The sequence below is a fragment of the Cavia porcellus genome, unplaced genomic scaffold (assembly GCF_034190915.1).
Source record: "Cavia porcellus strain 051 isolate PalLab524CR breed Dunkin Hartley unplaced genomic scaffold, mCavPor4.1 scaffold_17, whole genome shotgun sequence".
Lineage (NCBI taxonomy): Eukaryota > Metazoa > Chordata > Mammalia > Rodentia > Caviidae > Cavia > Cavia porcellus.
Window position 1 is genome coordinate 59206893 of NW_026947500.1, and position 15529 is coordinate 59222421.

General features: G+C 34.0%; 1 pseudogene; it reads left to right on the forward strand.

The window, feature by feature from the left end:
- The first annotated feature begins 1286 nt into the window (after nucleotides 1-1286).
- Nucleotides 1287-2197, forward strand: LOC100722343 (olfactory receptor 4C15-like; annotated as a pseudogene).
- The last annotated feature ends 13332 nt before the right edge of the window (nucleotides 2198-15529 follow it).

Here is a 15529-nt window from a genome sequence, read left to right on the forward strand (position 1 = left end):
TCCGTAGTTCCTTTTTTCCTTTCTTTTGTTGCTTTTCTCTTTCTTTCCTTTATCTTTCCTTCCTTCTTTTCTTCTGTCCTACTTTATTTTCCTTCCATTCCAAAGAAACTAAAACGTGTTAGTTTTCTTTTTCCTTTATTTTCAGGTTAAAATGAAATAACTTAGTAATGCACTGAATATATATGCTGGTATTAACACTCTAAAAGTTTTATTTATTATTTCTAAATGTATGTCTTTCACCCTGTAATGATCTCCCCATCCTCATGCTTCAGTTGAAAAGAAGAATATTGTGAATCTATAAAAACAACACTGTTATAAGAGCACAGTGGAACTGAGTGCTGAAATTTGTCTTTAATTATAGTTATTGATAGAACATAAAATTTTTTATCACCAGAACCACACACTAACAAATGGCCAAGAGAGCAACATAACTGGTAAGAAAGGAAAATGATTGTAGACACTTTCATTCGTATGTTCAAAACCCGAGCTCCAGCTATCGGTTTGAAAAGTGAATTTCCCAACAGTAAAATAGTGATGACAAGAACTATTGCAGACTGATTCAGAGGCATATGATCCTGAGCAGCTACTTTCCTCCTATTGCTTCAGTTAGCCATTGTGACTTCTGTTCACTTCTTAAAATGATGAATAAGAGGAAGAGTATCGATAATCAATACAGATCTTACTTGAAGCTAGAGCCAGGCTTTTCCAATAGGCTTTTCTCTTTCATACAAAATGAGTTAAGACATGCATAGTCTCAAACTTTTTCAAGGCTTCAAAGAGATTTGTTAAAAGAAACCATACGTTTGTAGTTCTTTTAAACCACCTATTATTTTGTTTCCTGATGGTAGATAAAACAGTGCTCTTAGCAAGAATGATAGACTAGCTGTCCATGGCAATGATAGATCTGATTAATAAATAACAATCTTTCCTTACTTCTATCCTGAGGGTAGCTTCAGAATGCCTTTCAGTAATTGATATAAGGAGGCCAATAGACAACAATTAGATGTCAGAGATACAAAGAAACCTAATTGTCTTTGAAAAACTGATTCTTTTTATGTAGTTAGTAATTCATTTACTTCCAAATTCTGTCTCATCCTTGGATATGAAATTGAACAAATTTCTAATTTTTATTTTCAGTGATGACAAACATACTCAAGAAATTTTCAAAAATTATGTATGAATTTATTTATGACTGTACAATTGCAAAAGTGTTTGAAGTAATGCTTCATTATAACTTCAGATTTATATGATCATTGTTTTATATTTTCACTTTTCTTTCAGAAATCATGCAGAACCACAGCTTTGTGACTGAATTTGTACTCCTGGGGCTTTCTCAGAATCCAAATATTCAGTAAATAGTGTTTGTTGTATTTTTGTTTGTCTACACTGCAACTATTGGCAGCAACATGCTAATTGTGGTGACCATCATCTGCAGCCCTGCCCTGCTGGGCTCGCCCATGTACTTCTTCTTGGCTTTCCTGTCCTTCCTGGATGCCTGCTTCTCTTCCATCATCACACCAAAGATGATTGTTGACTCCCTTCATGAGAGGAAAATCATCTCCTTGAAGGCTGCATGATGCAGCTCTTTGCTGAACACTTCCTTGCAGGGGTGGAGGTGATTGTCCTCACTGCTATGGCCTATGACTGCTACGTGGCCATTTGCAAGCCTTTACACTACTCTTCCATCATGAGCAGGAGGCTGTGTTATGTTCTGATGGGCATAGCCTGGACAGGTGGCTTCTTACATTCTGTCATCCAAATTCTCTTCACTTTCCAGCTCCCGTTTTGTGGCCCCAATGTCATTGACCACTTCATGTGTGACTTGTACCCATTACTGAAGCTTGCCTGCACTGACACACACATCTTTGGCCTTTTAGTGGTTGCCAACAGTGGGTCCTTCTGCATTGTCATATTCTCCTTGTTGCTTGTCTCCTATGGTATCATCTTGTTCTCCCTGAGGAAGCACAGTTCTGAAGGGCAGAGGAAGGCTCTGTCCACCTGCGGATCCCACATTTCTGTTGTGATTTTGTTCTTCATCCCGTGCATTTGTATGTATGCATGACCTCCAGCTGCCTTCTCCATTGACAAAATGGTGACCATTTTTTACACCATGCTAACTCCATTGCTTAACCCATTGATTTATACTTTTAGGAATAAGGAGGTGAAAAATGCTATAAGGAAAGTTTGGAACAGATGAGAGGGAGTTTCCAGTGAAAAATAAAATTTATTCCTTTCTAAACAATAGTGTCAGGTGTAAGGAAGTTAACAGATATTTAGATGAAGGGGCTCGGGATTTAACTCAGCGGCATAAGCAGGCAGTGATGAGTTCAATCCCGGGTAGCGGTAAAAAAAAATATATATATATTTAGATGAAAACTTTATGGGATTTCCTTTATAGAAAATGTGTTACTGTATATTTATAGAAATAGTCTTCCTGAGACTATAAGAAGGTGTTTTTACGTTTATATTAGGTGGAACACGTGAGATGGTAAGTGAATATTATATCTAAATTGGAGTTGAATTTCATATTTCATCAGAAACTTAAATACATGAAAGAACTGAAAAGTAAATTATCAAAGACATTACCTACCATTCATTCTAAGGTCTCCATGAGTAGTTTAAGATCATGTTGCTTTTGGAATAGAGTTACAGCATCTATGTAGATGAGAAAGTGACCGTAAAAAGGGTGCTGATCTCTGTGACTGATGCAATGCAATTGTGACACAGGACAGACAGAACTCTGACCACCTGCAGCTCCTTAGCTGAGAGTGTTCATTTATGGCCTGACTCTGTGTTGGTCAGTCTTCATGGGCTACCTAATATGATCCTGTTATATTTATTTAGAGATGCTAAGTGATCTTATTTGCGTGAATTCCTCTTGTGCCAGGTAATCTCTTCATCATTTCTAATCAACAAAAGTGGAGGAAATTTCAAATGAAGGAACAATTATTATTTTGTATTACACAACAGTAAAAGGGAGCTCTACAGTGATACCATTTTAGTAACAATACACTAAATTATTGTATGTAATCACCCTTTCCCCCTTTAGACAACAGTGAACAGAGGTTCCAGAAATTACCAAGATTTTAAAAGATCACGCTACAATTTACTTGTTGATTTCCTTTTCCTTTCACTTTGCCTACTCATCTGAAATGAATTCTATTTAAACAATGATCAATCAAGAGACCACTTAAATTTAGATACCTTTTATATATCATTGCCATAGTTAAGATTTATTATACTTAGATTTTCAGGTTTCTTCTGTAATACATTTATTTATAGTAAAATTTTAATTTATCTTACTCTATCAAAACTAATGAAATACTAAGTGACATTATGGTCTTTGCTTAAATGCTAACTCCAAAGTTAATAAATATATTTTATTCATTTTTTCCTCAGAACAAATGAGGCAGAAGACAGGTAAGATTTCTTTACCACCTTTGGATAAGTTAATTATGAATGAAGATTAGGGTCTAAAATGTAACCTGCAACGAGTGTGTGTGTTTTGTAAGACAAATTTTCTAGCAAATGTTTAGACATGCTAAAGACCATTCTCACTCTTTCTCTTATATTTCCAACGTATGTCTGTCCTCAAAGCAGTAATTGTTGCTTAATGTCCTTTCACTTTCCTGTGCTTTTTGATATTTGTAAATTACATATCTCTAGTACTAGCTAGATAAATTAGGGTTATTTATCTTATGAATCTGTGAACCCAAAATTTGAAATAAAATTAAAAAACACAGTGTTCTGATCCAGTTTTTGTGTCCAACACTGTTTCTTGTCTCTTGCATCTTATACTCAAATGCAAATACATTTTTATCATTTTAGCTGTCAAGATTTCATGGTGAACTCTGATAATAATAAAAGGAGGAATATTATATTATTCATCAGAATGCCAAGCAGATATTCAGAGACAACTACCCTTACTTTTCTTCTCTTTGTATTACAGAGCAAAATTTTGCAAACTTTTCTCAAAATAATGCTCATTATTTTAGCTTTTAAGGTTTTTCTCTTGAATTTGTTTAAGCACTGCACAGCTTGTCCCAATGTATTCAGTGCTTAAGCTGTGGCTCATATTCACATAAATCAGATTGTAGTTACTGAAGTTATTCAAAGCAGTTTCATAAACATCATCAATTTACAAGTTGTGACTTTAAAAATTCCTTTAAACTGATAGCAAAATTCTGATTTCCAACTAAAAAATGTAGTAATTCAGGAATACTATTGTGTTAATATGTAAGTAACATAATAGCTGCTTGTTCATAAACTGGTGATAGCATACATGTCACAATCACCTTTGAAAATGCTTCTAACTCACCTCTTCCTCTCCACTCACACTGAGTTCCTTTCCTATCACTGAGTACAGGAAACTTCTTCATCTCAGTCTTCGGCTATCTCTGAATACTTCCTTCACTGGGTATCTATAAGCACACTCCTTAAAGGTAACTTTTTCAGAACACATATAACTCCTGATATTCTGTGTAACTGTATATCTGCATGTTCTTTTTGTCTCCTGTCTCAGACTATAAACTATGAAGTAGTGGATTTATTTTCTGTGGCTCACTGATAACATACTTTCATAATAGATATTTGTTGACTGAATAAACACATATCTCTTCCTGTTGTCAAGTCTATACATATTTATGCTACCAACCCACTAAAATATTTTTGACAAAGTGAACATGTTTATTGACATTATACTACAAATATCAATAGGTGTGAATCAAATTTTAATGATACAAAATATAGGCTTTGAAATAAATTTTGTATTTTAGTTACATTTCCCATAGATATACTATAACACCAAATAGAAAATAGACATTATTTTCCCTGAAGTTTTGTATTCTTCAAACATTACTCCCATCCCTTGCAAAAAAAAAAACAGCTCTCAGTGATCTTTTATTATTCAGTTATTTCCAATACAAGTGGAATCACCTACTGCTTCAAATGTCCACGTTATTTGTTCAATTTGATAAAACTAAAGTTAGTGATTATTCGGGGGAAACATAGCCCAAGTTAAGATGTAACTTTACATGTTTAAAATTTAAAACAAATGCCTAATTCATCCTGAGATTACATGTGAGGCATATGGGGTCAAACTCAAAATAAAACATCTAGTGCCATTTCTGTAGTTTGTATGATTGAGTGGTCAGTCACTTTTGACAAAGTTCTGGCTAGAAATGATTTATGATCCCATGGAGTTCAGTTTAGTAATACATCCATCTGGTACCCAGGGCAAATTCAATGAGTTTCCTCACCCTGAGCTTCAAGGAAAGACATTAAGACTGTCGCTCAGCTTCTTGTTTTATTAGCTGCTCTGTTCCCCAAGCTATGAGAGTTTATGATATGATCATAGTAACTTATGAAAATAGAAGACCTTTTAGGCTGTAATTATGAGATTTACATTCTTGGCTCAGTTATGCTCCTAAGAGGCTGCATGAATTTTGGTGAACTTTTTATTTCTATTTTGTTAAAGTTTTATTTTAAAGAGAGTAAAACTAGACATAACCAAACAGAATAAAGATCAAATCAGACCAGAAGGAAACAATGTTAGTGACACAGATTTCAAAGCAAGACACAGGAGAACATCATTGGCTATCATATTGTCTCTTGTTCTCTTCTAAATAGTTATCCATATCTTCACATACAATGAATTCATACAAAACGAAATAGTATTTAACCAATCAGGACAAAATGTTGAAGGCATTGTAAGCCTTCAAAACTAGACAATAGTGAAATGAACAATGGCTGCCATAATGTGTTTTGTTCTCTTCAACATAGCTGCCTATACCTTTATGTATGTTGAAATTTAAAAAAAAAACACACTAAAATCACACTGAACAAAGAATAATGATGTTGCTGAACTTCACAGATGATGCTATGGGAATCAGCACTGGGTACCATAATGTCTCCTTTCTTTCAAAGTAGCTGTTCATTTCATCATGCATTATATAATCAATTCTCATACACTATTTAGGAGAAGTTCTATGCATGTATGAGTCTCTACATGTTTACTTTTCATTTTTGTATTCAAGGGAAATCAAAACAAAATTCCAGAAAAACATGAAACCAAAAATTACAATAACGATAGCGAAGAGCCCAAAAAAACTGACAATATAGGCCTTCAACACAAGGTGGTAGGAGCATAACTAGGCTTGTTATTTTACAAAACAGCCTTCAAGAGTTGCTCAAATCATCATACAATAATGTGCACAATTATTCCAATCCTATGAATGTTAACTTTCTGTTCCAAGAGCTTACAGAATTTATAGCACAATCATCTTATCTATCCTAAGTGTATTTATTAATTTTAGGTATTTTTTCTTGTTCCATCCCTTTTCTTTTTCATTTTCCCTGAGATATTATTTTACCTTTTAAGCAAATTCTTATCATTAAACTGCATTTATTGAGTATTTTGTATATTACGTACTCTTAGCATCTTAAACTATGGAGACAATACAGCATTTACACAGGTGAGTGTGATTTATTTCACTGATGAGTACGGTGTCAAGTTAAATCCATTTACTTATAAATATTTCAATGTGATCATTCTTTATAGCTTAGTGGCCCTCCATTGTATAACACTACCAGAACTTTCTTATCCATTTCTCAGTTGATGGGCATTAAGTTTGTTTCCAAGATCTGGCTATTACAAATTGTGTTGCTATAAACATGGCTGCATGTATATCATTGTGGTTTGATGTTTTCAGTTCTTTTAGGGATATACCCAGAAGGGGAATAGCTGGGTCAAATAGGACTTCAAATTCCAGCATTTTGAGGGACCTCCACATGGACCTCCATAGTGATTGCACCAGTCTGCACTCCTACTAACAGTGCAGAAGAGATCCTTTTCCCCACAGCCTGTCCAGCATTTATTGTTGGTTGTTTTCTTTTTCCTGGCCACTCTTTCTGGAGTGAGATGGAATCTCAGTGTTGTTTTAATTTGAATTTCTCTCATGACCAATGATGCTGAGCATTTTTTCATGTATTTATTTGCCATTTGTAGTTCTTCATCTGAGAACTGTGTACTCATCTCAGGGGCACATTTTTGGATTGGGTCTTTGAATTTCAGGGGGATGATTTTTTTTTAATTTTATATATTTTCTAAACAGCAGGCCTTTATCTGAGGGACCAGTCACTAAGATTTTTTTTTCAATTTGTGGGTTTTATTTTGACTATGCTGTAAATTTCTTTTAATATGGAAAAGCTCTTTAATAAAATGTGATCCACTTATTGATTCTGTGAATTATTTCCTGTGTGGTTTGATTCTTGTTCATCAATTCTCTACCTATTCCTATATCTTCAAGATTTCTACCTACTTTTTCTTTTGACAGATTTTGTGTTTATATTTTAATATTTAGATGTCTGATCCATTTACATTTTAGTTTAATACATCGTGATAGGAATGGATCTAGTTTTAGTGTGCAGCATTTGGAAGCCAATTTTTCTAGCACAGTTTATTAGAGACTATCTTCCAGTGAATGTGTTTGGCTCCTTTATCAAAGATATGGTGGCTGAGTGTGTTTGTAGTTGTAGTTGTATCTTCTAATTTATTGCACTGATCTTCAGGTCTGTTTTTATTCCAGTACTGTGCTGATTTTATCATAGTAGCTTTGTAGTATAACTTCAAGTCAGAGATTATGATGCCTCCTGACTTGTCTTTTTTACTTAAAATTATGTTTGCTATTCTAGGTCTCTTCTGGCTCCAGATGAACTTCAGTAGTGATTTCTCTAGATCTGTGATGCATACTGTGGAATTTTCATTGGAATTACATAAAATCTGTATAACAATTTTGTAAGAATAGCCATTTTCATAGTACTTGTTTTTTTTCCTATCCATGTACAAGTGATGTTTTTCTATTTTCTGAGGTCCATTTAAATTTATTTTTAGGGTATTATAATTTTCCCTGAATAGGTCTTTTTCTTCTTTTGTTAGATTGATTCCTATGATATGGCTTCTCTTATTTTACACACAGTGATTTTTTTGTTAGTGTATAGGAATTATATTGATTGTTGAGTGCCGACATTGTATATACCTACATTGCTGAATATATTTATTATACCTAGGAGTCTTTCAATAGAATTTAGAGGGTCTTCTATGTAAAGCATCATGCCATCTGCAAGTAATGATACTTTAACTTCTTCTTTTCATATCCTTACTCATTTTGTTTCTCTCTCTTGTCCAATTGCTCTGGCTACTATTTCCAGAATTTACTGATTAGAAACGGTGATAATGGATATCCTTGTCTTGTGCCTGATTTTAGGATAAAGGCTTTCAGTTTTTGTTCATTTAATATGATGTTGGTTGTTGGTTTGTCATATTTAATTTTTATTATATTGAGGTAAAGACCATTTATTCCAATTTTCTGTAAGGTTCTTATCATGAATAAGTACTGGACCTTATCAAAAGCTTTTTCTCCATCTACAGAAATGATCATGTGATTCTTATTATTGGCTCTATTCATATGGTGGATTACATTTTTTTATTTGAGTATGTTGAACCAGCCTTTTATTCCTGGGATGAAGCCCACTCTGTCATGTTGTATGATATGTTTTACTTGCTGCATTTTGTTTGCCAGTATTTTATTGAGAATTTTTTCATCTATGTTAATTAGAGATATTGGTCAGTAGTTCTGTTTTTTGGTTGGATATTTCATAGGTTTTGATATTAGAATAGTATTTGTTTTCAGAAATGCTTTAGGGAGAATTGTTTTCCTTTCAATTTCAGTGAAGAATTTGAGTAGTGTTGGCATTAAATCTTTGAATTTCTTGTAGAATTTTGTGGTGAATCCATCTTGACTTGGGCTTTTCTTTGTTGGTAAGAATTTAATTATGTTTTCAATTTCATTAATTGAAATTGGGTTACTCAGAATTTTTACATCTTATAGACCCAGCTTTGGTAATTCATATGTTTCTAGGAATCTGTCCATTTTTTTCTGTGTTATCAAGTCTCAGAAAGTAGACGTTTTTGAAATAGGAGTTGATGATCTTCTGTATTTCCCCGGGGTCTGTAGCTATTCATTATTTTCTTTTCTTGTTGCATGAATTTGCGTTTTTGTTGCCTTTTTAATAAGGTTGACTAGAGGTTTATCAATTTTATTTATTTTTTCAATGAACCAAGTCTTTGATTCATTGATTCTTTGTATTTTTTGTCTCTATTGCATTGATTTCTGATCCGATCTTTATAATTTCCTCCCTTCTTTTGACTTCGTGCCTGATGCTTGATTTGCTCTTCTTCTTCTAGGGCTGAAGGTATATCATCATGTTGTTTATTTGTGTTCATTTTGTTTTCCTGAAATGTGAATTCACTGCAAAATTTTTCTCTGAGGATTGCTTTCATTGCATCCCACGTGTTGCAGTAAGATGTATTTGTATTTTGTTTGCTTGTAAATAATGTTTAATTTCTTCTTTAATTTTCTCTATGACACACAGATTGTTCAGGAGTGTATTATTCATTTTCCATGTGTTTGTGGGTTTTTGTAGTTTCTTTTGTCATTAATTTCTAGTTTCATGATGCTAAGTTGCAAAACCATGCATGGAATAATTTCAATTATTTTGCATTTATTTAACCATGTTCTGTGGAGTTGTATATTTTTGTTTTAGAGAATGTTCCATATGCTGCTGAGAAGAATGTATATTCTGATGTTGTTGGGTGGAACATTCTGTATACATTCACCAAATCCATTTGTTCTCAAGTATGACTAAGTACTGTTATTTCTTTGCTGATTTTTTTATCTACGTGATCTGTTCCTTTGTGTTAATGGCATGTTAAGGTTCCTGCTATAGTTTGATTTTTCATTTCTGTTAATATGTGATTTTTCATTTCTGTTAATATTAGTTTTGTACAGCTGGTTGCCCTGGAATTTGGTGCATATAAATTTACGATTGTTATCTCTTCCTCTTGAAGTTTTCTCCTAACTAGTATTTAGCGACCTTGTTTCTCTCTTCAGATCATTCTCAGTTTGAAGTTCACATTGTCTGAAAACAGAACAGCTACCCCCACTTGTTTTATTTTTGTTGCATGAATTATTGTTTCCCATCCTTTGACTTTCAGTCTATGGGTTTCCTTTTGGGTTAGATGTGTTTCTTGTAGACAACATATGGTTGGATGTTGTTTCTTTGTCCATTCTGCCAGTCTGTTTCTTTTTTTTTTTTTTAAGAGAGAAGAAAAAAAGAAAGGACATAAAAAACAATGCAGTAAAAGGGTACAAATAATACAGTATTTCTAGAAAAAAATATACAGTACGAAATCACCAGTTAACAGGCTACACATTATCTTCCCAGAAACAGTCATCCATATCACCAAATTAAAGCATATAAAGTGAACATTCATACAGTGGAATTGGAGACAGTTCCATTCAATGATCTAACAAAAGCTCAGTTATATATTTTTCCATCCTAAACTCTCAAACATACCTGCAGTTATGTTCCTTAGTCCATCTTACTTTCCTCTCTTTTTTACAGTAACAATTAGACTTTTAGGGTTTTATTACTCTCACAGTTCTTACTACTTTTTAAAAGATTATAAAAAGATATGTGACTAAGCAAAACAGAGTCAGTTAGAACAGCAGAGTGGGCATAGCATGTGATGCAAAAATAGAATACCAGGTGATCAAAAGTGGTTACCATTGTGCCTCTTGCTATTTTCAAATTGAATTGTCTATATCATCAGGTATAATAGAATTGATCAGAACAATATGGAACAAAACAATAAAATCTACACTGAGAACCCTACAGGACTTAAAAAAAAAGGATGATAGTCAATCCATATTGGGCATCGTAGTATATCTTATTGCCTTCAAAGTGCTTGTCTATACCCTCAAACTTGATACCATCAAATAAAATAGAACAGAACAAGATGGGGAGAGAAATACTGGGGTTCAAGTCAGGTTAATAGGACAACAAAAAAGTTACTATAATATGTCCCATTATTCTTTAATTTAGTTTTCCCTTAATTAAAAAATGAGAGAAAATAGATTAATTTAAAAATAGGGGGAAGATTGAGATAAGAGAGGATATTGTAATAGAACAATGCAGGGCAGAACCGAGCAATTCAAGCATCATTGTGTTTCACCACCAGATAATTTAACATAATAGTAGTCACCATAGTGCCTCTTACCTTAAATTGAGTGTAACTTCACATGCTGTAATATCAAGCATATCTAGACAGTGTGAAGCCTTTCAAGAGAATGCAAGAATTACAGGGTATTTAGAACCTGCTAATAGAAAACAAACAATGGTTTCTATATTATCTCTTTGCCTATAAAGAGTTTTGTTCATACGATAGTATATAGTGAAATATAGTAAGATACAACATGTTAAAACCAGTGGAAACAGATGCAGTTCACTAAGATTTCCCAGCTTGATAGGACTTTAAAACAAGATGATATTAAATCAGCACTAGCTTTTATATTGTGTTGCTTTCTTCAAAATAGCTATTCGTGCTATCATAGATACTAAAATCGAACAACCCAGGTTAAAACCATTGCAGGTAATGAGTGAAAACATTATATGGCTTCAAACCAATATGATTGGGAATCATGATTACCACGTACTTCTATGTATTCTTATCATTTCTTACACTAGGGAAATTATTTGGTATTTATACATGTGAGTTTGATTTATTTCACTTATGAGTATGGTCTTAAGCTGCGTCCATTTATTTAGAAATGTCTCAATGTGGTCATTCTTTATAGCTGAGTAGTACTCCATTGTATAAAAATACCACAACTTTTTTATCCATTCCTCAGTTGATGGACATTTAGGTTGTTTCCAAGAGCTGGCTATTACAAATTGTGCTGCTATAAGCCTGGGTGCACATATATCACTGTGGTATGATGCTTTCAGTTCTTCTGGGAATATGCCTAGAAGTATAGCTGGGTCATATGGGGCTTCCAGTCCTAGTTTTCTGAGAAATCTCAAGACTGACCTCCACAATGGTTGCAATAGTCTACACTCCCACCAACAGTGCAGGAGAGTTCCTTTTTCTCCACAGCCTCTCCAGCATTTGTTGTTGGTTTTCTTTATCTTGGCCATTCTTTCAGGAGTGAGATGAAATCTCAGTGTGGTTTTGATTTGCGTTTCTCTAATGACCAATGATGATGAACTTTTTTCATATATTTATTTGCCATTTGTATATCTTCATCTGATAATTGTTTATTCATCTCAGATGCCCATTTTTGGATTGAGTGTTTGAATTTTGGGGGTCTGATTTTTTAAATTCTTTATATGTTTTAGACAGAAGCCCTTTGTCTGAGGGGCAGTTCACTAAGATTTCCCAGTTTGTTGGTTTTCTTCTCACCACACTGGAGACTTCTTTTGACATGCAGAAACTTTTTAATAAGAGGTGATCCCAGTTATTGATTCTGAGAAGTATTCCCATGCAGTTTGAATCCTGTTCATGAATTCTCTACCTACTCCTATATCTTCAAGGTTTTTACCCAATTTGTCTTCCAATAGATTTAGTGTTTCTGTTTTAACATTCATATCTTTGAACCATTTAGATATTATTTTAATACATGGTGATAGGCATGGGTCTAGTTTTAGCTTTTGACATATGGAGAGCCAGTTTTTCCAGCACCATTTATTAAGGAGACTGTCGTACTCCCAGTGAAACTGTTTGGCCCCTTTATTGAAGATACGGTGGTTGAGTGTGTTTGCAGTTGTGGTTGTATCTTCTAATCTATTCCACTGATCTTCAGCTCTGTTTTGGTTCCAGTACCATGTTGATTTAACTATGGTTGCTTCATAGTATAGTTTCAAGTCAGGGATTGTGATACCTCCTGCCTTGCCTTTCATGTTCAGTCTGTTTCTTTTAGTTGGTGAATTGAGGCCATTAACAATAATGGCTATAACTGCTATATATTGGTTTACTTTTGGCATATTGATTTTCTGTTTTTGATTACCTTTGCACTCTGTTTAATTGTTTGCCTTGCTTAGTAGTTTTTTTCCCTATGTCTACCTAGAATGTCTCTCAGTATTCTTTCCAGGGATGGTGTGTTGATCATGAAGTTCTTCAGCTATTCTTTGTCATGGAAGTATCTTATTTCTCCATTTGTTTTGAAGGACAGTTTTGCAGGGTACGTCTTTCTTGATTTGAAGTTGTTTTCCTTTAGGATTTGAAATACTTCACTCCATACTCTTCTTGAATTTATTGTTTGTGTTGAGAAGCCTGCTGATAGGCTTTCCTTTATAGGTGATCTGTCTCTTTTCTCTAGCAGCTTTTAAAATTCTGTTCTTATGTTGGAATTTTGAGATATTGATTTTTATATAATGGTTGTTAATTTTATTTTGGTTATGGTTATTTGGGGTTCTATATGCTTCACTGATATGTATGTGAGTTTCCATTCTCATGTTTGAGAAATTACCAGCTATTTGTTCTGTAAGTATCCTCTTAATGTCATTTGTGTTGTCACCTGCTTTGCATCACCTTTCAGCTGTTCAATTGTTATTTCCTGATTCCTTGTTATTTTTAAAAGATCTTTCCCTTCCTGTTCACTAGTTGCAATCTTATCTTCGACGTCTGAATGTCTATCTTCACTTTTGTTAAAGTAGTTTTGTTAACTTTCAATGGAATTTTTGATTTCTCTTTGAATCTGTTTCATGTATTCTGTTTATTTCTTATATTGTCCATTCAGGGTTTCCATTTTCTTGTGTTGTTCCAATAAGTTTTTAACTATGTCTTCTTTAGATATGTCCAGCATTTCCTTAATTACATTTATCATATCTTCTTTCACTTGGGAGATTACTTCTCATCTGAGCTATTTAAAAGCTTCCCAGAGTTGTTTCTTGACTTTAGTTGGTATCATTTCATGAATTTCAGGTGTATGGCTTATATTTTGTTTTATGTGCATGTCTCCTAGCCTTGCTTGGTTTAGGTGGAATTTTGAGATTGCATTTTGCTCTTTCATTTTGTCATTTTCATATATTTCTGGGTTTTGAGTGGTGTTCCAATGCTTCTCCCATGTTCTGGGAATAATCTGGCCCTGTTTTGGCTTCCATGGCAGACTGCAGGAAATGGTTAGCTGATTGGAGGTCACTGGGCATGGCCCAGTTAGGCCTGTGAGAACCTCCTTTGTGCCCTCCAGTGATTTGGGTTGCTGGGTGTGGTCTTACTAGCTGAAAGTGATATTCTAATGCCCCCCCCATGAGATGTGAATCAACTTGCGTGTGTTTGGCTCCTAGTACTGAAAGGAGGCTGAATTTTTCACTTCTTTTGTCTTATTCCTCATGCTTAAGAAAGATTAATAAGAACATATATCTATGTCTTCTTAACTGTCTGTGTATCAAGATTTTTTTTCTTTTTTATCATTATAAGTTATAGTTTTATACTGGTGTGTTTATTTTATGTCTTCATTCTAATACTTCAAAGATGAGGAAAGTGAATCTCATAACTTTAAGTAACACTAAAAGTATTGTCTTCAACTATTTGGAACCAAAAAAAAAAAATCACAGACTTGGGTGTTAATTTTCCCTGTGTTGTTTCTCTGAGACTCTGGCCTTGTCAGTTGCCCTTAAGCTCATCAGCAAGAGTGAGGGTGTAATCTACTCATGGGATTTTCAGATTCTGATTTCTGTCTTTCACTGTCACCCCCATCCAGATCTTCACTTCTGCCTCATAGTGGATGCCTGTCAGTGAAAGGCTCACTTAGCATCCAGTTGTTAGTAGTGTGGTTTCCAAGGTAGGAAAGTAAATCTGCCATATGATTTGTCCCATCATTAATATCTTGTAATAATATTTAATAGCAAAAATACAGCTTTACTTCCCTTGTGGAAAAAAGAAGCTTGTATTGTTAAAAATAAAAGGGAAATTCAAAATAATTTTTATCTCTTTGATTTTGTTTCTCTAATTTTGATAACATTTTGAAAACATAGATGGGAATATAAATTGAGTAAATAAATAAATAACACTTGCTAGTGATTTTTACAAAAAGAATAAGTGGAAATTTGAAAATCTGGAAACAGTTGCACCAGTTTACAGTATAGCAGATAGGTGATGGGAATATCGCTCACCATTTATCTCACGTCAATAACTTTCTGGCTTCTGGGAGAGATGATCTGAGCTTCTTACATACAAAATGGAACAAAGATTCCTTCTTTATAATTCAGAGTGTCATTGACTTAGCCTGTGTTAACTAGGTTGTTCACTCGAGAACCTTTTGGGATTGCTTTGGATTGATAGTTTTCTTAAGTTTCTAGAGATTGAAGGTCATAAGCACCTGCAAACTTTTACTATAAATGTCTGGTGCATTGATAAGGAAAATCATTACCCTTGCACTTCCAAAAAAAGAGCAATGAGAACAAAACTGGACTCACAGTTACTTCATAGAGTAGAGACAAATTTCTTCCATAACATTTTCAAGAACCATATTAAGTGACTTCTATTCTTCATGGAACTTTCCAGCGTAGAGCTTGTTCTGTGTCATCCCGTGCATCCATGTGGAGAGTTTTGTATATCCAACAAATGCCACACATCTCTTAGCCACCAAGAGGAAGACTATGGATGGACCCCAGTGATTGGAGGCTATAT